The following is a 25,118-nucleotide window of genomic DNA, read 5'->3' as shown; positions in this document are numbered from 1 at the left end:
GGCAGCAGTCATACATTTTCTGTATCCAGAAAGGCCCATAGAGGACCTGCAACGTGCGGTCGTGCACTACCCTGCTGAAATGTAGGGTTTCGCAGGTATGGAATGAAGGGTAGAGCCATGGGTCCACTTTTCAAAGTGCCGTCAATGCGAACAACAGGTGACCGAGACGTGTAATCAATGGCACCCCATACCATCACGCCGTGTGATACGGCAGTATGGTGATGACGAATACACGCTTCCAATGTGCGTTCACCGCGATGTCTCCAAACGCGGATGCGACCATCGTGATGTTGTAAACAGAACCTGGATTCATGCGGAAAAATGACGTTTTGCCATTCGTGCACCCAGGTTCGTCGTTGAGTACATCATCGCAGGTGCTCCTGTCTGTGATGCAGCGTCAAGGGTAACCGCAGCCACGGTCTCCGGGCTGATAATCCATACTGCAGCAAACGTCGTCGAACTGTTGGTGCAGATGGTTGTCGTCTTGTAAAAGGTCCCCATATCTTGACTCAGGGATAGAGACGTGGCTGCACGATCCGTTACAACCATGCGGATAAGATACCTGTCATCTCAACTGCTAGTGATACGAGGCCGTTGTGATCCTTCGCGGCGTTCCGTATTACCCTAATGAATCCACCGATTCCATATTCTGCTAACAGTCGTTGGATCTCGACCAACGCGAGCAGCAATGTAGCGATATGATAAACTGCAATCGCGACAGGCTACAATCCGACCTTTATCAAAGTCGGATACGTGATGGTACGCATTCCTCCTGCTTACACGAGGCATCACATCAGCGTTTCACCAGGCAACGCCGGTCAATTGCTATTTGTGCACGAGAAATCGGTTGGAAATTTTCCTCATGTCGGCACGTTGTAGGTGTCGCCACCGGCGCCAACCTTGTGTGAATGCTCCGAAAAGGTTATCATTTGCATATCACAGTATCTTCTTCCTGTCGGTTAAATTTCATGTCTGTAGCACATCTTCGTGGTGTAGCAATTTTAATGGCCATTAGTGCAAATATGTGAAATTGGATGAATCTTTTTGAAATAAGATGCACACACAATTCGCAGAATCGGGCTATGAGAATGGCGGGCAGTAGTGGGGGCTTCCCCGTTCTGCGGTGGGAGGCAGTAGCTGGAGGCACGTGTCGGGAGCCGCTGGCTCTCACGTTGAGATCGCCTGGGCTCTGCACTGCCGGCAGCGCTGCCCCTGGCAGGCAGCGCAGGCGAGATTACTCGCCACGCCAGCCCAGAGGCTGCGCAAACATTTGCCGCCAATTACAGCCGGCTCGGCGAGACTAATGCCTGCCCACGGTGGCGCGCCGTGGTAATGCCTCTCCCTACACCGGCCACGGCGCCAGCGGCAAGCCGTGATTTCTGTTCCTCCTTCTCTGTTCGAGCGCACCACCACTCAATAGCAAATATCGTGTTACCCATTGCGTCATCCGCTTCGCGGAAACACACACTCCGGCCAGACAACGAGGCTTATTCACGGAACGGAAGCTGATACGTGCAGCGGGCGAAATTTATTTTCGGTACAGAGTTACACTCACTGGTACTGCTGAGCGCGTGAGAAGATTTAGGCTGACTGCCCACACCACAATAAGAGTTCGTCAAGTCACCTGTATCTGGAGTGCGTGACGTTTCAGTCGGCGGGAGACTTTGTTCTTGAGCTAGGACAGACCGTAGAAACTCCCACACAACATTGGCGTGTTAAATTAGAGTGATATGGGACCCATGATAGTCTACAGAACATCGGAAAAGTTCAAAGAATGGCAACACGTTTTGTATCATCGCGAAATATGGGAGAAAGTGTAACAGAAATGATACAGGACTTGGGCTGGAAATCATTAAAAGAAAGCCGTTTTTCGTTGCGACGGAATCTTTTCAAGAAATTCCAATCACCAACTTTCTCCTCCGCATGCAAAAATATTTTGTTCACACCGACCTACATAGGGCGGAACAATCACCACGATACAATAAGGGAAATCAGAGCTCGTAAGGAAAGATATAGGTGTTCATTCTTTCCGCTCGCTATACGAGATTGGAATACTAGAGTATTGTGCAGGTGCTTCGATGAACCCTCTGCCAGGCACTTAAATATGATTTGTGGAGTATCCATGTAGATGTAGATACGACTCTGACAGGTGACACGTACCTAGTACAAAGCGACACCCCAAACGTCCGGAGTTGCTACATAGTGGCTCCAAGAACACTCTTCTGAGATTAAACACTTACACTGGCCACCAAACTCCCCTGACATGAACATTATTGAGCATATCTGGGATGCCTTGCAACGTGCTGTTAAGAAGAGATCTCCACCCTCTAGTAGTCTTACGGATTTATGGAGACCCTTACATGATTCATGGTGTCAGTTCCCTACAGCACTACTTCAGACATTAGTTGAGTCCATGCCACGACGTTTGCGGCACTTCCGCGTGCTCGCGGAGGCCCTATACGATATTAGGTAACCTCAGATGTTAAGTCCTATAGTGCTCAGAGCCATTTGAACCATTTGAATAAGTTATCATTTGGTACATAAATGTGAAATAAATTTTGGAAGTGCCACTGGAAATAAATAATATGATCTTAAATGACTCGAGGAAAGAGAACACCGTTTGAATGTGAGTTTGATACAAAAATATCGGCGAGAATACCCTTTTCCCTTCGATTCTTCCTCATTGCCGTAATTATTCTAATCGTTGATGCGGTGATAGGTATGATGGTTACAGTACTCGATGCGATGATTAGCCACCAGGATTGTAACATTGACTTAAAGATTTTCGTTGTCTTTCACGTCCTTCTGATTTTGCCTTATCACCACATATTTATATTTACAAATAAATACGGCGGCGTCCATTTTTCTTAAATGAAAGTGTCTGAACGTTATTTTAGCGAAAATAGCAGAGAACCAAATGACCACACTTACTTTCACCATTATAAGTATCTAATTTTCAAGCCACGATCTGCGGAGAACATTTTCAATGGGGAAAACGAAACATTATTTTAAGACGTCAGGTTAGCAGGACTCTCTTCCAGCTATCAGCGAATTAGCGACTGCAGACTGTTACGGTTCAGTCCTGCAGTTTATCCAACGTGTCCCTCTATATGCAATTCATACAGCGAGTGACGTATTGAGTTAGCACATCCGTATGCAGAACAGTATCGAGGCAGGGAGAGCTCATTCTATTCACAAGTCAAGAACTGTTCCTTTACTGCACGCAGTAAACAATGCTGCAAAATCTATTGACATCCCTCATCGTTTATTGTAAAAATCAATGAAATTCTCCAACAGCCGTATAACTAAGATGTTATTTTATATTATTTTTACGACAACCAGTTTCGGCATTCCACGATGCCATCTTCAGACCGCATATGCGTCTCTCAAAATAAACGATAATGCCATACTGTGCCATACAGTTGTTATCAAATCTTCGAGTGAAGCACTTGTGAAACATTCTGAATTCAAGAAATCCAGGGCTATGTGACAAATTATCGTTTATTTTGAGAGATGCATATGGGCCCTGAAGATGGCACAGTGGACTGCCGAAACTGGTTGTCGTCAAAATAAAATAACATCTTAGTTACACGGCTGTTGGAGAATTTCATTAATATTGACAAATACTTAAACAGTGACGTCCCCGGTCCAATATGGATCAACAGAGATATTCAGCATTTATGGTTTTTCCTTCACGTTCTCACTTCATAATCACTTCATCAACTGTTGACTTGGAGAGCATTACATGGGTTGAAATGCCCCTGATGTAGTTCTTAGTCAGGTGACAGCCAATGACTAGTCCACGTGCGATGTCAGTTACCTTTTCTGATCGGCGCAATCAGCTGTTGATTCTTCTATACTGACAACCCAGTACTCCCCGCCTCCTTTTATACTAGGTGTTCCGCCGCTCTTAACATCTAGCTATCACTTCCGCTTTACATACAGGTGTCTGTATAGTTTTGATCAGATAGTGTAGCACAGAATGTGTGCACATATAGAGGTGCGGTTTTCACTAAGTGATAGCTCATTACTTAGCGAATTTTCTTATGTACGCAAGTAATTTTTAAAGTTTGTTAATGCCAACTTTTTGGACACCTTTTTTAATTTATTACGTTGAAGTCTATACTTTTTTTCTGTGGTGTCCAAATGTAATTCGAAGAAGGCTTTTACTGTATAACGGCTACCGACGTTGATCGAAAAGGAACAAGATAACGGTGCCGCTAACTACCCTGTTGTCTTCAGTAAAAGTGGTATCTCAAAAGTCTGTCCTGTGTCAAATGCAAGCACGCAAAGAACCCAGGTGAGGCTCGTATGTTTACATATGTACTTGAAGTCAGACTGTCCTATTCTATTGCAGCAATCAGTCAAATTGCTCGTAAAGTTGTTCAGAGTTTCAAAACGCATGCAACAGTGGAAACAAATGAGTACGTGTTTAGTTTATGATGAGCATCGTCAAACTGGCAGAGCAGCGGTTTGGTTGTATGCTGAAATATATCCTGATCGTTTCAAACCATTTAGGTGCGTATCTCGTAAGCCTTCTAAATAATTTACAATAATAGTACACAGCTTTATTTCCAAGAGTGTATTACGTTGTTTTTCAGTATATGTCTGTGTTTCACTATTTTCCGAGGCTGAAAAAAGGCCTATGTCTATTACTGGACTTTTGGCATAGGAGACGACTGGTGAACAATGAAAGAATCAATAATCTGATGTAATACGAGTTCACCATCTTGCAGTCTAGTATCGCTTTCCAATGCGATTACATCATGAAGCAACTAAGATTACCAGAGAGAATCTTTTTGTTTATGTTGGCTGCACGTGGTCTAAGCATATTTGAAAAAAACAGAGTCACAACGGTTCAAATGGCTCTGAGCACTGTCGGACTTAACAGCTATGGTCATCAGTCCCCTAGAAATTACAACTACTTAAACCGAACTAACCTAAGGACATCACACAACACCCAGTCATCACGAGGCAGAGAAAATCCGTGACCCCGCCGGGAATCGAACCCGGGAACCCGGACGCGAGAAGCGAGAACGCTACCGCACGACCACGAGCTGCGTACAGAGTCACAACGACCGGTCTATTACAAGCAGAGGTTACTGTCACGCAAATGAAAAGCTGTAAAAGAAGGAGGAAATATGGAACCACGAGTCAGAGTATCAGTTTCCGGGAAATGAGTTAGTCATACAGTAATATTTATTTTGGTGCAGGACACGCCACTACTAAAGCGTTGCGAAAGTGCAAAGCTATAAATCGAGGTTGGACTCCTCACAATGATCGACCTGTGGGAAATAAGTTAACAAGCTATTACTAAAGTATTTTCCTTGAAGAAACAATGGATAGAAGTACGTTGTATTACAGTGCTGCCCATATAAATCTTAATAGTATGTTGGTGCAAAGAATTTCTGAATACAGTGAACGTTTTCAATCTAAACGTCACATTCGTGATATCACCATGCGAAACCACGTGTTAGCAATGTTACGCTGTATTGACTTTCATAAGTGATGCAAGGCGTTGTGCAGATTCGCATCGTCCTCCTCTTTAACATATTTTCTTTTTGTTTATATAACAAACAATGTCCTAAGAACATCTGGGCTATCTATAAGTAGGAAACACGTTTCGATATAATTCTTGGTGTGTGAAATTTGGTATGTATTCCTTGCGTAGTTCGTGTATTCTCTTAGACCACAAGACATTCGGAAACCGCGCTCTGGAAAGTATCGTATAATTTGTATGAATAGGTCCTTGTTATGTTTCAGTTCCCACGTGAGAGTCAAAAACTGCTTCTTTGCTAGTGTCCGCACGTTGCTAGTTACAGAGAGCAGTGGAACTTCAAGTCAGCTGAGAAAATGTATCTGAATTGAGATGTTAAAGAAAGAAGGGGGATTAACTTTTAACCATCAGTAGGCGACTACATCATCAGGGTCGGAGTATTTAACAAACAAAAATTATTCAAAAGGATCTGATCAGTATGGGACTTAACATCTGAGGTCATCCGTCCCCTAGAACTTAGAACTACTTAAACCTAACTAAACTAAGGACGTCACAGACATCCAAGCCTGAGGCAGGATTCAAACATGCGACCGTAGCGGTCGCGCGGTTTCAGACTGAAGCACCTAGAACCGCTCGGCACTTGGGCCGGCAATATTTAACAAAGGTCCACAAAAGTATGTTTCTTTCGTCACGACTCGGCTTTCGGATTTTTCGGCCAACTTCAGGTGACGACTGAATGTTAGAAACACAGATAAGACGACGTGTGACTAACACAAACATTATTTAAACATATAAAAATGATAATACCTGGAATGTTTACATAGAAAAGTATTTCTTAATAGAGTTCCGTAACTCAATTGGTAAAAACGGAATCATTACAGCATCATTTTATTATCTGCCTCACTGTCTGTCTGTTTTTCTCGGGGACAGGCAGAGGTGTCAAGTTTAAATATATGCTGAATACTATGGTCTATCGGCCCTTGGCAGTGTAAAATATTCAAGGTCGTAAGTCGACGCAATCAAAAACTTAGGTCATCTATGTCACATATTTTGATACTCGCAAACTGATTCTTCAAAACTGCGGATGAAACTATCGATACACATAATAAAGTTTGTAAGGAACCTACTCGAGCTTATCCGTTTTTTCTCATGCAGAAATAGTTACATTACCTAAAAAACGTAACAAATTTTTCTTACGTGGAGAAGCATTTAACAACAAATGAAACATTAAGTTGTATTTCCAAATTAAGTTCAGTGTTTCTAGCCAAATTTAACAGAGGGCGAGGAACGAAATTGAGTTTGGTCATTTAATTCTAAGCTAGCGTTGTGTGTCATATATTGCGTTCCAGTATTTACAGTAGAGTCATGCTTCTGCTTTTCTTAACGGTATTGAAAATTTGATATTCTACGTCATATCAGTGGTTGTATGCTGAAATATGATAGGCAGAAGCTGAATCTTTCTTAATCGGTAAATGAATTCAAAGCGGCCAACCAGTTACAACGAAAAGTGTGTTTATTCCCTTTTACCATGGTTCCGAGTGGTGTAGACCTTTCTTCTTTCGAAAAACACGTAACAAAACTTTACATTTGAAATCCAAATCACGATACGATTTGTCCCTTGTCAAATGAAGGTATGCCGTCAGCGCACACCATTGTATACATTACAAAATGCTGGCACCAATGATCAGAGCTTGTCAAGTAAACATAGTTAGAATACGCAGAAATAAAATCAATCAAATGTCATTCAGTATGAGAAGGAGTACATCTAGAAGTTCGCCAATGGGAATTTTGCGTGCGAGATGAATTTGGTCCTCAGTACAAGGCTGCAATGCTGAAAATATATGATGTGGCAATGTGTCTGGAATGTGATCGACTTGGAACCATGCTGTTTTTTCCAAAATTTAAGTGTGAACTGAATTAAGTCGGAATTTCCTGTCAATTAAATGATCTATTTTCTTGTATCAAATATGAAATTTCAGTAAATTTCAATCTATTGTTTACATTTCCTTTCGACTTCAGCATCGATGGTCAAGTAAACAATCAAAACACAAATGCTTTGCTTGCTTCGATCGGTCTGCTCTGACATCATCATTCGTTCAGTGTAACATTGAGACCAGTCAGCTGAGTCATTTCCATCGCAAAACAAGGGGAAGGGATCAAGGGGGAGGATGGGGGAGACTTTTACGGCATTCCTTTGTAATAGTCCCGAATTTTTTCACGAAAACTTTTGTAGGACCAGAATGAACAACACAAAAGAAAAATTACGCGTATCCATCTTTCGAATCGTGAGTTACGGTCATGAGTTCATACAAAAATCCCATAGAAAAAGCTCTTTCAGGTTTCCTGAATTGTCCAGTTTTCCGGGAAATTCTTTGAATTTTTCTTTCCCTAAAAACTATAGTCAGTGCATTACTACGATTAAAAAATCCCAGCTGATACTCTTACCAACGAATAACATTTAATTTATATTTCTAAAGGTTGTGGATCCTTACGGAAACAAAATTTTAAATTAATCTACAACCCGTGATAGGAACAAGGCATTGGCAAGTATTTCTAAGTCACGGACAGCTTTTCCAAACGAAAGACAAACTTATGGAAAGGTCTTTATGCATGGTGAACGGGCTACTACAGATGTTGTTACACGGCGTATACAGTGGAAACTGTACCTGTCCGACGAAACGTTACATGCTGAGTAATTTATGGCTGCACTCGTCCGCGGGTTGGAAATTTCATCCGGAAGCAGGCGCCGTGAATTTTGCCAGCGGTGAAGAGGCAGCAGCGCGAGGCAGAGCTCCGTGCGCTGCGGGCAGTATTCGCGTCGCCTGCAGGCGCAAGCGGCGGCTGTTGGGAGCTCTGGTTTCACCCGCAAGTAACAATAACGCGGGGCGCCTCCTCTCGCTTCGATTACACGATGAAATTCAATAACACGGGTAGCGCGGTGAAAATGGAGCCGCTGAGCTCAGCATTGGATTACTAGCATATTGCCGATATGGCGAATCGGGGACGCAAAAGTATCTGTGCCAGGTTTCTTCTCAATGTTCAATAACATGAGGAAAGGTATCCATATGTCTTGCTAGATTACATTTGGTAACCGTGGAAAGTTGCAATAAACACCAGGCACCCTTATTGAGAGAAATAAGATAGCAATGCGGGTAGACAGCTTATGTACCGACGCCTTACACTCTACAAGAGGTGGGAAACAGTTTCGCAGATACGACTCAAGATTAAGTGTACAGTGCGGAAGCGATGCCTATCCGTTCTGCTCACTAGGTTAATACAAAGAGCACCAGCTAGCGATACAGCGTTAAGAAGAGGCCTAGACGCAAACTACTTCAGTGTGCTAGAAATACGGTCCTTATTATAGTACAAGAGCCACCATAATTACATGCACGTGTGTACGACTTCCCACATCATTTTCAACGAATGATGAGATTATTCGGTAAAAATATTAAAATATGCGAGAAAGAGCTTCTACGAGCTGAAGACAAAGGTAAAATCAAACTTAGGTATTTAAGTTGACGATCAAATAGTCACACAATTATCTTAATGAAATCTCACTTTTGTAGCGTTGGTCTCGCTACATGAAAACCACTGGTTATCCGTGATTTTATTTTGTTATAACTTTATGGTCCGATACGTAAAGGCTGAAATACTAATTCCTAGACATTAGCTCCCAGTGGGCACTGATAAATATTAACGGGGGAAGTTGACAGTTTGTTGCCGATCGGGATTCGATGATGATGATTGGTTTGTGGAGCGCTCAACTTTACGCTTATCAGCGCCCGTACAGATTCACAACCTTTACTCAGTCCAATTTCACCACTTTCATGAATGATGATGACGAAATGATAAGGACAACACAAACACCCACTCTCCGGACGGAGAAAATCCCCATCCCGGCCAGGAATCGAACCTGGGGCTAGCCACTAGACTACGGGCTGCAGACTTGGGATTCGAAACCGATTTTCTTACTTACTGGGCACAGTGCTCACCTCAACCGCACCGACACCACAGCACGCCTCCCGTCGAACCCTAATTTTGAACTTAAACCACACACTTCTGGCATAGTACCACCGCTCATTAGCTCATTACCCGTGGCATCTCGCCGACTCCCGTAAGAATTCGAGCTTGGTATGCATCTAATCTGAATGGATCACTGGCTGTCATCGCCTTAAATATTTATGTGGTGTCTGTTCTTTCGGAGAGACGCATACCTAGCTCGAACGTTTACAGGAATCGGCGACATGCCCCGAGTAATGAGGCTAATGAGTAGGGGTACTACGTCAGTAATGTGCGATATAAGTTGAGAATTGGCGTCTGACGGGAGGTGTGCTAAGGTAGTTCATGCGGTTGCGGTGATCCGTGTGTCCGGATGGCGTACTGGTAAACGCAGTTGCCTAGTAAGCAGAGATCGAGGTTGGAATCCCCATTCGGCACAAATTTTTAACTTGCCGCATTGATGTTAATCAGTGCCCACCGACAGCTAATGTCTTTAATTCCTTTGTGTCTTGATTCATAATGGCTGCAGGATCAAAATGGTTTCCGTTCTTTCGGACACGTCTGACAGAACAGTACCACATATATAAGGGAAAGGAGTCGTGTGCAGCATTATGAAACGTCCCCTTAGAACAATTATACAATTAAACTGACACACAATATTTTTAGCGCAACGCAACTGACTTTCAAAAATCCCTACAAAAAAATGGCCCTGACGAACATTAACCTATATGTTTCACAAATCGCTTACCTCACAAAAATCTTGGTTACTCGAACTACTGCAATAGAGCGAGCGCCACTACTGCCAGCTAACTAAAATATTCAAACTACAGAAGGCACTAACTACTGATAGGCATAGTTAGCAAATGAAAGATTTTAATAGAGAACAAACAATGTATTTTCCTTAATAGTGTTGAAAAATCATAATATACATAGCAGTTCATGACATCCAGTCTTACAAATTTCAAACCTCCGCCATTTCCCTTCCCACATCCACCACTGCTGGCGGCTCACCTCCAACTGCGCAACGCTACGCGCTGTTCACATCCAGCTGCCGCTGCCCAACACTACAATGGCAGACAACAATGCAAACTAGCCACAGACTGCACACAGCACAGCCAGTGATTTTCATACAGAGCGCTACTTAACGTTGCCAATAAGAAAACATAAACAGCCTACTTACAGCATTCGTAATGAATCGTGTCAATTACCAATTGCGATCTAGATCACTATACAAATTAATAGCAACAAGATAACCCGTTTGGTTTGGTCCACAAAGATCTTAAAATCATACCTTCAAATCTCTGAAGATGGGTCTTAGTCCACCAAAAAAATATCCAGTTGCTATTGGACTGTATTGCAATCAAGACCCTTAAAATCTGTCATTAAAAAGTACAGATCGCTGTAGCTTCTCCACCGAACAATGCCAGGTTTTAGGAAGAATGGTGTAAATTCTATTTTGGGTTCTGTTTCTGTATCCTATTTTCTGAGGGGGTGGTTGAGGACCAGTTTCGCAATTGCCTCAACAAGAATGGAAGACGAAGTAAAATACACAATAAAGCTTGCCAGTGTACCTGACAACTGTCGTTATTCCGCTGCACGGATCTATTCCGAGTCTGGTTTACGAGGCTGTGTCACAAGCTAGTGCACTGGGCATTTAGCATTACGAGCAGGCATCTAGCACAATGGACCATGTGCAGCTTATTCCGCCTCTGCTGAGAAGGAACATAACGCAATAATGGCAGAAATAGACGAAGTGTTTCAGTTTTCAGAAGCAAATTTAAGTAAAAGATGCCAGTGCACTAACAGGGGCAGAGATCTACGAACAGAATGATGATCGATAAAAAATTGTAAAAGGAAAAAAGGTGAAATCATTTGTTAAATCAAGCAAGAAATGAAATAGTTTAGAGAATCATTTGATGCTACTTGAAATGATGCTCGAAATCGTGTACAGCAAATGAAATACATGTGTCTCTCACCTATTTTATTTCCTACTATTACAGAAATAGTTTTACAAACACAGTTTTTTTCAAACTTTTTATTTTCAAATTTAATTCAGAGAGCATAAAATGTAGTATATTCAGATAGAGTTCGATATTCTATTCTTATTAAATATACGGATCAAGAGAAAGAAGAGAAGATTCGGCTTATGCTGGAATGTCATATGCATTTTATTTTTGCAACACGAAAGGACGAATTCCACAACTTATAGACCAATGTAACTTTTTACAGATAAGGAAACGTTTTAGCTCCAATACTATTCAACATGTATACAAACGACCAACCTAAGCCTCCCAACACCAGTAGTTTCTTGAATGCTGATGACCTTGCTCTTGCCACTCAGAGCTCAGACTGAGTCAATGGAGAAGACCCTCACGATTGCTCTAGTCCATCTATCAAGATACTACAGAGCAAATGAGATTAAACTAAAGCCCTTAATGACTCAATTGTGTGCTTTTCATTTGAGAAATGGAGAAGCTACTCATAAGTTTATGAGAGTACGGTCAGGAGCAGCCCGCCTGTTTAGCCATGAGGTCTAACGCACGGCTTTCCGGGCGAGAAGGAGGGCCGGCCCCCGGCACGAATCCGTCCGGCGGACTTCTGTCGAGGTCCAATGAGCCGACCAGTCTGTGGACGGTGTTTAGGCGGTTTTTCATCTGCCTCGCCGAATGCAGGCTGGTTCCCCTTATTCCGCCTCAGCTACACCATGTCGGCGATTGCTGCGCAAACAAATTCTCCATGCACGCATACACCACCACTACTCTATCACGCAAACATGGGGGTTACACTCGTCACCTGTGAGACGTTCCCTGGGGGGTCCACCGGGGGGCGAACCGTACAGTAACCATGGGTTTGGTGTGGGGCGGCGGTGGGGTGAAGTGGACTGCGATGGTCGTCGTGGGGTTGCGGACCATTGCGGCTGCGGCGGGGACGGAGCCTCCCCGTCGTTTCTAGCTCCCCGGTTAACATAACATAACTCTTATTTTTCGCACGCTGTCTGTTCAATTCTATTTTTCCAATTTGATGTATTTAATTATTTTACTGTGGTTGTCTAAGTACCTCACATGTCCTGTTGTTATATGTTACCTATACTTTCTGTAGAGTAAGAGAAAATCTTCATACCACTGATCAGTTTTCCCTTACACACCTAAGCCTCACATTTCTCTTATTCTTCACTCACTGTCCATTCGGCTATTTCTAGTTCATCCTGTATTTACTTATTTTATTGTGATTGTCTAACTACATATTCTGTTGTTTTATAATATCTATATTTTCTTTCAAACAGATTCTTCATACCACTGATATAAAGTATGTCTTAGGTTGTATATCTGTTCTTACAATTACCAGTTCTTCCTTTCACCCTATTCGTGCATCACCTTCCATAAGTAATGTCTGACGATGGTGTTTTTCAGTGGTCTTGTATTACTAATTTTGTTTTATTGCCATTTTTAATTTAATTCAAGTTTTGTTAGAGGCCTTTGGTTTTTTCCACACACACACACACACACACACACACACACACACACATGGGTGCACAAGAACACACATACAACCACACAGGCACATGCACGCACGCATACACACACATATACACACACACACACACACACACACACACACACACACACACACACACACACACACACACATGGAAGCTCAAAAACCCACATACACCAGAACACGCACACACGCGGGCGCACACACACACACACACACACACACACTCACACACACACACACACACACACACACACACACACACACACACGTGGGTACACAAAAACACACATACACCCATGCAGGCACACACACACATACACACACACACACACACACACACACACACAAACATCTGCACAGGCACATGCATGCACGCATACACAAACACAGACACACACACACACACACACACACACACACACACACACACACACACACACACATGGGCGCACAAAAACACACATGCACCTGCACAGGCACATGCACACACACACACACACACACACACACACACACACACACACACACACACCAAAGCGCGCGCGCGCGCTCACGCGTTTTGATATTTAAGGTTAACGGTTTTCTTAATTTTTTACTTTATATTTCTTTATCGTTTAACATTTTCAATTGAATTACCACTACATGGTCAAAGATGAGTTTTAGTCTGTGTTTGTACCTCACTGTCGATGTGTTACATTTTCATCACTGTTATACACAGATATTATACCCACTTTGACAAATGTTATGGGAATAAGTCTTAACTTTTCAAAACGATATGAAACTGAAGGAGCTTGTAAGGATTGGAATAGAGAAGGCTAATAATCGTCTTATGTTTATTGAGAGAATTTTAGGAAAATGTTGTTTTTGGGTAAAGGAGACGACATAGAGGACCCTTGCGACTCATTCGCGAGCAAATGCTATAGGTTTTGGGATTTGGACCAGGTCTGATTGAAGGAAAATATTGAATCAGTTCAGAGGTGGAATGCTACATCTGTTACCACTAGGTTTGAAAAACACGGAAATGCTCGAATTGGAGTACTTTGGAGGGAAGGCCATGCTATTGAGGAAATTTAAAGAACCGACATTTTAAACTGACTGCAGAACGATTTTACTGCCGCCATAATGCATTTCGCATAAGGACCTCGAAGATATAAGAGAAGCTCGGGCACGTACGGCGGCTGTATTTGCGAGTGGAACAGAAATAAAAGTGACTAGCATTAGTGCGGGATACCCTCCCCCGCGCACCGTACGGTGCTCTGCGGAGTACGTATTTTGTCGTAGACCCAAATGTATCTCCATTAACTGTCATTTGTGATAACATTGTTTCCTCCATTGTTTACCTTATTCTCACCTTCTGATGACGGCGTTGTAAGCCGAAATGCGGTTAGCGAAATAAATTAATACTGTCAAACATTCAAATATTTTACTTTTCCAGAATGAGAATGAGATTTTCACTCTGCAGCGGAGTGTGCGCTGATATGAAACTTCCTGGCAGATTAAAACTGTGTGCCGGACCGAGACTCGAAATCGGGACTTTTGCCTTTGGCGGGCAAGTGCTCTACCAACTGAGCTACCCAAGCACGACTCACGCCCCGTCCTCACAGCTTTACTTCTGCCAGTACCTCGTCTCCTACCATCCAAACTCTACAGAAGCTCTCCTGCTAACTTTGCAGAACTAGCACTCCTGAAAGAAAGGATATTGCAAAGACATGGCTTAGCCACAGCCCGGGGGATGTTTCCAGAATGAGATTTTCACGCTGCAGTGGAGTGTGCGCTGATATGAGTCGTGCTTGGGTAGCTCAGTTGGTAGAGCACTTGCCCGCGAAAGGCAAAGGTCCCAAGTTCGAGTCTCGGTCTGGCACACAGTTTTAATCTGCCAGGAAGTTACATATCAGCGCACACTCCGCTGCACAGTGAAAATCTCATTCTGGAAACATCCCCCAGGCTGTGGCTAAGCCATGTCTTCGCAATATCCTTTCTTTCAGGAGTGCTAGTTCTGCAAGGTTAGCAGGAGAGCTTCTGCAAAATTTGGAAGGTAGGGGACGAGGTACTGGCAGAAGTAAAGCTGTGAGGACGGGGCGTGAGTCGTGCTTGGGTAGCTCAGATTGTAGAGCACTTGCCCGCGAATGGCAAAGGTCCCGAGTTCGAGTCTCGGTCCGGCACACAGTTTTAATCTGCCAGGAAGTTTCATTATACTTTTCGTTTATAACAGTTAAATATGCCGGTGCCCAAAAATGTATGTATCACAGTCCCTAATCTATCACTTGGACATTGCATGACGTTCGAGCCCAATTACATAAGACTGTAGTCTACAAGTTATTAATACTTTATCCCTTGTCAGCCTTCGCCAATCAATATTTAACACACCACTTATTCAACAAGAGTACGTAGCAGAGGACCTACCGTTCTACTGAATAATATCTGAATCAAAATGCATACTGACCATGGGCAATAATGCACCAAAAGATGTTCGGGAAGTGAAATGATTAGTTGTTTGCATAATTGCCACACTTTATGTTGCTCATTATGACTCAGTAATATTGCGAATAAGTAATGCAGAACAGTCATGTCTGCAGCCTGAACGCACCGCTTGTGCTCCGGCCTACTAACGAGGCAGAGGCCCCAAGTTCCGGACGCACGGCCCCCGAGTAGGTCCGTGACCTCGGCGGAGGTCCGTAACTCAGCCGCCGCCACTGTGGGACGGCCGCGCGGCACGCAAACCGGCCAGCCGCCTCCGGACGGCGGTCGATGCAAGGTACCGTCGCTCCTCACTATCACATCAAACGGAAACTCCACGTGGCAGCCACGTAATCTCACCGGACAAAATATTAGTCACCGCTTTAAAGGGGCACAGTGGCCGCTTAGGAGCGCTGTAGATGATCTTACACCGGTTCCAGGTGGTCGTTCGCCACCGACCTAATTCACGACCGTGCAGAGGTGTGTATGTGTCGACCGGGCGCATGGAAATAGAGTAGTAAAAAGGTTGATGTGGAGACACGCCACACCGGTAGAATGTAGCTACTGTTTCTTGTCGTACCCTTGATGGCCACCTAGCTTGAACAGTTACGATGCAGAAGGAGACTGTACGTGGAGGTATATATCAACTGCATGAAGAATTTATTCACTGTACAGGAAATATACATGTTATAAAACAACAGTATATCTGGAGTACTTGATCACAAGAAAACAATTAACTAGAGGAAAATGGCTAAATAGAACTGAACAGACAGTGTTTGAAGAAAAAGAAAAATGTCAAAATTAGGTAAAGTTTAGAAGAAGGGGTTACTGAGCTGTGACCATTAAATATTGAAATAAGCATTTACCCATGATTAGCGGAAAGGATCTTTGCCTTCGTTTCAGAATAACTCAGTTCTGTATACTTCTTTTAACAAGGTAAAGATGAAAACATTCAAATGTTTTTTGACTAACGTGCTCCACATTGAAACTGATGGTTCATAAACAAAATTCGTTAAAAAGCATGAGGTGTATCTCTCTTAATATCTGGTGAGCTCAATTTCCGCCAGATGTAGACAAGTTACATTCGTATTGGCACTTATTTCTTTTAAAAACTGGTAGTGAGACGCGAACAGAGGTAAAACAGGTCAAACGAGCATCTAATCGATAGTAAAGGTTACTTGACGGGGAAAATGCCGATGAGAAAGTTGCATAACAATAGGAAACTAAACGGCAAGAGCCACGTCTCACGTTTAATAGTAAGCCTAGAGTCCATTAAATTTAGCAGATCTTACACACTTTCGAACAGAGCCCCTGTTTCGAATGCGAACATCCTCGTATGTCTGTTCTCACTGCATTTTTATTCCACCTGAAATTTTCTATTTCCTCTTACGCTTCTTACGAATAAAATAAAGCTGTGATTCTATGAACTTAACCGCACACCATCCTTAACAAATAGTTGCACATCTTAATGTCACATATTTTTTTTTTATTTTCATGTAAAGTGTCACTAGAACTTCAAGAGAATATCCTGCCGAAGAAGAAGTATGGTTCTATCTTTTCCGGATCTTCGCCCACAAAGGCAAACGTGTTGTGGACACAGAAGCTACACTTTAAACGATTCTTGGATTATCAGGAGTGCACCAGTGAATTTGCACTTTCAGAAACTGATTTATTTTTTGAGATATCGATTGTGTAGGCAGAAGGAGAGACAAATTAGATTCTGCAGTTGGATGGAAGATACGGGCTTAGCCATGTGGACGGTGACAAAAAAAAGACTGTGTGTCAGAAATGAAGCTGTGAGTGGAAGGTCATTCGCAGGAAATACGTAAGGTTGAATATCGCCATTACTCACACGGATTTTCAAGATCTAATTGTCTGGTCAGTTGTAGGGGAAAATGTTGGCTGAGGTTGGGAAGCTGATCGTCTGCATATTACTTCGGACGAATGGTGCAGTGTGTGTTAGGCAGAGGTAGGTACTGTTATGTGGACGCACTGTGTTGGGATGAATTTAAGAGTATAGCTTAATTGTCTGTGCATTCAATGCTTTTGTTTGACGAATTGGCCTGTTCGCAGACGTTCACCTCCTTACAGTTCGTTCAGGTTGTCAACGGTATACTAGCAACTCGAAATGCAACTAGCTGTTATTGAGCCACGTGGTGGTGGTGGTGGTGGTGGTGGTGGTGGTGTGTGTGTGTGTGTGTGTGTGTAGGCGCTTGATTTGTGCGCTGGGTTGAGCGTGGCCGCATGCTGTGGTTGGCGTGGTGGGGATTGCTGCCGGCGCTAGGTTCCCCACAGCATCCATCACTCTGGGCTAGCAGCCCTCCGTGGGCCACCGGTTGTGACACGACCATGGCAAAAACCAAAAGCGCAGGCTGCCTGCCACGACGTGCTTCTTCTCAAAACACCTTCCCTCGAAGCGGAACATTCAGTTGAAAAAACTGTTTGTCCAATATCCTGGAAGATACGACCACATGAAACAAACAATATTTCGATTAATCGCCGACGCCAAGTGCTCGAAAAAGTTTGAAGATAAAATTTCTATTAGACAGCTGGATGAAACGACGGAAGATTTCGTAAATATGGATAGTTTTGAGAAAAATCTGTCAACTCTGAGATAAGTCTGTAGTGCATTTGAAGTTTCAGTTTAGAAAATGGACACTGCATCTGTTGAGATACAGGTTTCACGAATCTTGTATATTTCTTGTAGCTTTACAAGTAATAAGAAAATGTACTCCATCTCCGAAGTTTATGAATCATGCATAGGGTGTTACGACAGATTTTCAGAGAAAAATGAAGGAGACCTACAGCTTCCTCATCCTGAGCCTCAAAGGCATGATTTTATTAATTGGGCTGTATTTATTCAGGTGTTAATTCATTCTAAACCAGTTTCGGATTTTTAACTCATTTACGTGAGTGCCCCTGCTCCCTGTACAACGATCAAGAACAGTACAATTTGTTAACCAAAACCAAAGGTAGAAATTGATGACATACTATGAGACTTTCCTCTAGCCTGATCTCTTCAAACTTTACGTTGTATATATGCTCAGGTAATACACAAAACTCTCTGTGCCTGATTTTGTTGTATATATTATACCATGTACCTGCTGTTGATCACTGTTTTCGTTTCTGTATGTTCCCACTAGGTGACTGTATCTGCTTGAAGAAAGCTGTTAATCACATTGTCAGTATGTCTCGGAGAAATAAAGCTAATTTCGGTTTGGTTCAAATGGCTCTCAGCAGTATGGGACTTATCTGAGGTCATCAGTCCCCTAGAACTTAGAACTACTCAAACCTAACTAACCTAAGGGCATCACACACATCCAGAACAGAGGCAAGATTCGAACCTGCGACGGTAGCGGTCACGCGGTTCCAGTTTCGGTTTGTTTCTAGTAATTTTGAACTATGACATATTTAGAATATGGTGTAATATATTAATATATCCCAACACAATACAGTAACTGATTTCTTATTTCATCGTTATTCAGTAACGACCTATACTTTCTCTTACCAGTAGCACTGTTTTCGTAGTTTTTAGGTGTTCAGTTCTGAGTTTCCTGTCGCACATATTTCTGTTATTTTCTATAGAAAATAGTAATCACTTTCAACATAGCCAAACAATTTGCTGAATTATTTACATGTTTCAATTTAGTATTTCAGTCTTATTTTGTCCCAGAACAATGTATTGACCGCCAATTTAAAATTTTCAGTCATAAAACCTAAGCTCAGGGTTGACGAAGTTAGCAGCTGATAATGGCGTAAAAATCCTTAACTTCTTGTGTACCGAAGAATATTTATAGATAAATACAGCCTAATTAGAGAGCCGCTCTCCTCACTCAGTTAAAAATGTCAATAGGTCTCTTTTAGAATTAGGTATATATATAACCAAATTCCTTAGGTATGAAACATTGTGTTCTGTCTGTGCCAGATAGCCGAAGACTTTGAAACTTCTTTATTTAAATGAGTGTGTCTGTACTTAAATTGCAGAATGACTGAGAAGATGAAACTTCTCCGTTATTTGATTCTGGAACAGCTGATTAAAACTGAACGTACTGAGCCTACTTTCTTTTTACTTTATTTTATCATGTCAACACTGACCACAATATTGTAGCCAAACGCAATCTGACTGCTCAAAAAACTTACAACCTGACTTCAAATAATTAATTCAAAAGAATAGCCCTGACTAAAAAGAAATCTTAACAATAACCTCTACATTTCATTAAGCACTTACCTCACAAAAAGCTTCATTACATGAACTACTGCAATACAGCGTGCGTCAATACTGCCAGCTAAACAAAAGATTCTAACTACTAAAGCCATTAACTGCTAATAGGTATGTGGTTAGCAAAGCAAAGATTTTGTTGCAAACCAAGTAATGTATTTTTTACCTTAATAATGTGACATCCAGTTCAAACATGAATATAAATCGTCAATGACATCTAGTACAAAGGTATATAATCATGAATAATATTCAATCTCCAAGTCGAACATGTACAGATCATTAGCCTACGCTAACACTTCAGGCCCATACCCTCCATCAATGCTAACTTCTCACATCTAACATCCATCACTGCTGGCTGTTAACTCCAACTGCCCAGAAGTACCTCCATCAATGCTGGCGACTAACTTACAACTGCCCAACAGTACTGGTGATTAACTTCCAACGACGACTCCTACCAGCCACAGAGTCTCTTACAAGGAAAGCGCAGTCAGAGCACAGATCCAATGTAAAGCGCTACACAGCGCTACCAAAACAGAAGAAGCCCACTTACAACTTGAACGGTCACGGCAAGTAATTGCAAATTTCGTTCTCTCTCTCTCTCTCTCTCTCTCTCTCAACTTTTTTAAGTGAAAATCAATAGCCTTAGCTCATGATTAGCTTCCGTTTGATTGAAACGGTATTCTTGCCGTCTCAGGCTGGAAGGAGTAGGATTTAACATCTCGTCTACAAAGTAATGTCAGGGGATATGAAACATAAGTTCGGAGTGAGGAAAGATGGGGACGGAAAAGATACGTGTGGTATCAAAGCAGGCTCCTTGTCATTTGGCTTAAGTGCTCCAAAGAAATAACAGAAAATCTCAATCTGAATGGCCTGGCGGAAAGTTGAACTGTTATCCATCCGAAAGCGGATCTGCTGTCTTACCACGTCACTCCGTTTTGTTTTCGGTACCGAAAATTTTTCATACGGTTCCTTGACTTAGACTATCACTTTACTTAACTATGGTGATGCGGTACGTAATGCTTAGATTGAAGTAGGGCTACACACACTGTTCTGTCGATTGTGTAAATGCATTTATGTAGACGAATTGAATTACTTCGGTCAGTTTCACTACCAAATCCTTAACAGTATGAAAAATGGGCAAATGGCAAAATCAGCCTACAGCAAAACTCAGACTATTAATTTCCTGATCATCGGTGTATCAGCTAGTATTTTTGTTACTATTTCGTTCGCCTCAAATTTTAGATGTGACATGGTAATATTATTTATAGCCTAGAACCTACTATTCACATGTAACACTGCAAAATATACGATAAAATCGATATATTTGTGGGTCCAGGATATATCTGTATGTCGTCTTTTGAATAGGAGCCTTTTACAGCATCAAACTATTTAATTAGCTGGTTTTCAGCTTACAAGGCCGTTTCAGAGTGTATCTAAGTTTCGTCATCCAAAAGAATGCAGTGCTGGCGAATAACATTGGAAAGGATGTTACATATTCAAAATACTAACATAATAAAGATGATAGAGCTAAACACAAAATAAATGCGGATGTGAATACGCCGGAAAACATTAAAACCAAGCACCAACAGAAACAATGCTTGAGTGTATGCGAGGATGAGAAGGAAACAGAGGACGAAAACATTAGCAATGAATTACACTCAGCAGAAAGGAAGATGTACATCTGGTAATTCAACAAAATTGAGTATGTATAACAGTTTTAACTGAATTAACAATAGGAAGAAAAAGAGTGAGTGTATTGGAGAATAGCTTGAAAATACACAGGTGCAGATTGGATTTATTTTCTGTCATTGAAAGTGCCTACTTAATTTAAATTGTCATACAGTCTGTTCCGTCGTTTTTCAGCAAGTAAATGTTCTTTCCTGTGGTCCCCCTCCCATTCTGTCTCATATGCGTGCGTTTTCAATTTATGAGTATGGTGTTTTCTAAGAAGTAGTGACTGAAGGATCAGTTAACAAAATAAAAACCACAACAGCAGTGGAATTCTAATAAAAATAATAGATGGTGTAGCATCCATGAATATTAAGACTTAAGGGGCACGTTTCCTTTTAATAACTGAAATGAAATTACGGATATGCTGTATCCAATACTGTTATTACCTCGCATCAGGTACTGCTTTAATTAAATCGTGGATCTCTTAAACAAAATTCCATTACGTTAAAGTCTCCTATTTTCACCTACATGTGCTAGCTACTGTGTTCTATAAAAAGACTGGAATTTACACCGTAACACACTGTAAGTGAACGCGGCGGCATCGTTTAGGTCTTACACACTCGAATGCACGCCCCGAGGCAAGCTACAAAAGGATGCTACGGCGGGCTATGTTTTCCTCTCTCATTTTTCCACGCGAAACTCCAGTCATAGGAGATGAGGGTAGGCTTAAAGGAGTCTGTGAGCACAGAGAGAGAGGAAGAGGAACGGAATTAAATATAGAATGCACGGGGGCCGCGACACATGCGGAATCAGCAGCAGATGCGGGCTTAAAAGGGGATTTATTCCGTCGGACTTCTCCCACGCACGCAGTCGCTCAGCCTCCTCCATTGGTAATGCGGGCCGGTTTTATTCCCCCGGGTCGAGGCCGATCCCTTTAAAGCTGTTAGTTCGCCGGCCGCTCCCCAGCTGCCAGCCGCTGTACGCCCAGCTCCATCTGTCTCCGCCAAAACAGAGGAGTACCGGGGCTGTCAATTAGCCTCCTTTACAGGATTACTGATCTGTCGCTGCCATTCCGGATGGTGGATTCTAGCGGCAGATTTCCCTGTGAAACAGGTTCATCCGCCTGGCTATCACGCACGGAGGATAAAGCGGTTACGCGGACCATTTCACCGCAAGCAGTCCGCAGTTCCAGTGACAGTATAAATATTTTGCTGAAATGTTTTGGAACTTAACTGTGTCGAAAATTACTAACAAGGGAAACTCCCCATCGCACCCCCATCAGATTTATTTATAAGTTGGCACAGTGGATAGGCCTTGAAAAACTGAACATAGATCAATCGACAAAACAGGAAGTAGTTGTGTGGAACTATGAAAAAATAAGCAAAATATACGAACTGAGTAGTCCATGCGCATGATAGGCAACATCAAGGAAAGGGTAAGGTCAGGAGCACCGTGGTTCAAGTCTTCCCTCGAGTGAAAAGTTTAATCTTTTATTTTCAGACAATTATTATCTGTCCGTGCGAATCGCGGTAACTGTGCCGTAGTATGGGGACGCTACACGTAAACAAACATCGAAACACACGACGTCAGTCGACTACAGCGCACGGAAGAGAGAGTATTCCTGCTAACGAGGCTCCCTGGCTGGCACTTGACTGTTCGCTACTTTGGACGAGAGTGCATTAAATACGTGAGATGTATTCCGTGGGCAGTATGAATCCTGCGAAAATAGCTCGTGACTTCATTGGAGAGGTACGTCCTTTCATCTACTAATCGCACGGTTTTGCGGTGCGGTCGCAAAACACAGACACTAAACTTATTACAATGAACAGAGACGTCAATGAACGAACGGACAGATCATAAATTTGCGAAAATAAACTTTTCACTCGACGGAAGACTTGAACCAAAGACCTCTCGTTCCACAGCTGCTCACGTTAACCACGGGACCAGAGCGCTCCTCAACTCACACTACACTTGATATTGCCTATCTTGCGCATGGACTACTCAGTTTGTATATTTTGCTTATTTTTTCATAGTTCCACACAACTTCTTCCTGTTTTCTCGGTAGATCTGTGTTCAGGTTTTCAAGGCCTATCCACTGTGCCAATTTATAACTAAATCTGAGGAGGGTGCGATGGGGAGGTTCCCGTGTAAGGCTGTCTATTGCACTGCCCGGCAAGACAAACCGAAGGTACACCCAGAGTGTTTACGCCCCAGAGAGAAGGTAGTAATAGTGTTCTTTCCAGTATACTTGCACGTGGAGCGTCAGTGCTACAATGCCTTATGTTTCACAACACTTAAATATTCTTCCGCATTTTTCTTTGATAGTATTTATCTCTTAATGATAGCCTTAGCACTGATGCTTAATTTTTCGCAAAAGGTCTGCTTTGAAACCACATCGTCCCGTTCACACGCATGGCCCCCCTTTAAATTAAATTTTCCTCGCAGTTCTCCTGCCACCGTTGGAGTCTATTTCTGTACCACAAGCTGCGATGTTTTCTGTAAATTGCTACTTCTTTGTATTGTTCACAATATTGCAGAAATTGCTACCGAACGACTCGTTTATCCGTATCGTCAATGGGATACTTACAGTGTGCACTTTTGTCTTGCTTCTGTGGCGGTAGGTTCGTGAATCCAACTCCGCTTACAATCGTACCCTCCTGCCGCAATTTGCACACAACTGACTTACTCGGAACTTTAATTTTGCTACATGCTCCGTCACCTTTGCCTGCAAATACTATCACTCATATCTCCACGTCATCCCCCATAAATTTAATGATGCGTACAGAAATCCATCGCGGTTGCCGACGAAAACATTTTCCAATCACTTTCCCTGCTTGCGCTTCGTGGTAACAAAATCCACTGCTTCGAACTAGAACGTGGTTGTATCCAATCGTGTTAATTACTTAGCTGCCGTTACGATCGGGTCTTCGGTTCACTTTGTCGGGAAAGACTTTCACACTTCATCATCCAAATCTGCAAGAATAAGGTTGTATAGAAATACAGACATTTATCCTAATTTTTTCCTATCTGCAATCAGAAAAGGAAGATACTTCTTACAGTTGCTCGTTTCTCTTCTCTCGTATTGTCTCCAATGCTTTTCGCGGTACAGTCTTCGTGTTACATCCCGACGGATAAAGTTTCTAAGAGTTTAATACTAATGTGTTTAGTGTAAATACTGTCCAAGAAAACTCCGGGAAAGGTCAATAAAATCGTCCAGATTTGGAATAAAGGTCTAACGTTGTTCTAGCATGATACGGTTCTCCGATGAAATGGGATAGTCGTTGGAAGGAAATTGGAAGAGAGTCGGGTGATTATTTAAGCGGAATGTGAGTATGTCCGTAGCTATAGTAGTCACACAAACAACAAAAAACTGCAGTGAGGTAAGGCTGCACATAGTAGGTGAGCACGGTGGATTATTTAGTGGTAGTTTCGACAACACATTCTTGAGGACGTGGAGGAAGTTTGAAAGCTTGGTAGAAAAAGAGAGGTTTAAAATAAAAGAAAAACTTCCAGAAACAAGAAAATATTCCTGAAGCGCTGTGTTTGGAGTAATTTAACATATAAACCTTGGAGATCACAGAAATGAAACTATCGGAAACATTAGACAAGTGGTGCTGCGGGAGTCTATTGTAAACCAGTTGGTTTAATCTAGTAGGGGATGGAGACATTCATAGAGACGGAGGAGAAAAAAAAAATTAATAATGAACACACTGGGACAAAGAGAGTCATTGATTGGGTACATACTAAGAAATTGCTGGAAACCTTAGTTGAAAGCAA

The sequence above is a fragment of the Schistocerca americana genome, chromosome 2 (genome assembly GCF_021461395.2).
Source record: "Schistocerca americana isolate TAMUIC-IGC-003095 chromosome 2, iqSchAmer2.1, whole genome shotgun sequence".
In the NCBI taxonomy this organism is placed as follows: domain Eukaryota; kingdom Metazoa; phylum Arthropoda; class Insecta; order Orthoptera; family Acrididae; genus Schistocerca; species Schistocerca americana.
The sequence above is the reverse complement of the archived record's forward strand: the minus strand, read 5'-3'. Positions refer to the sequence as shown.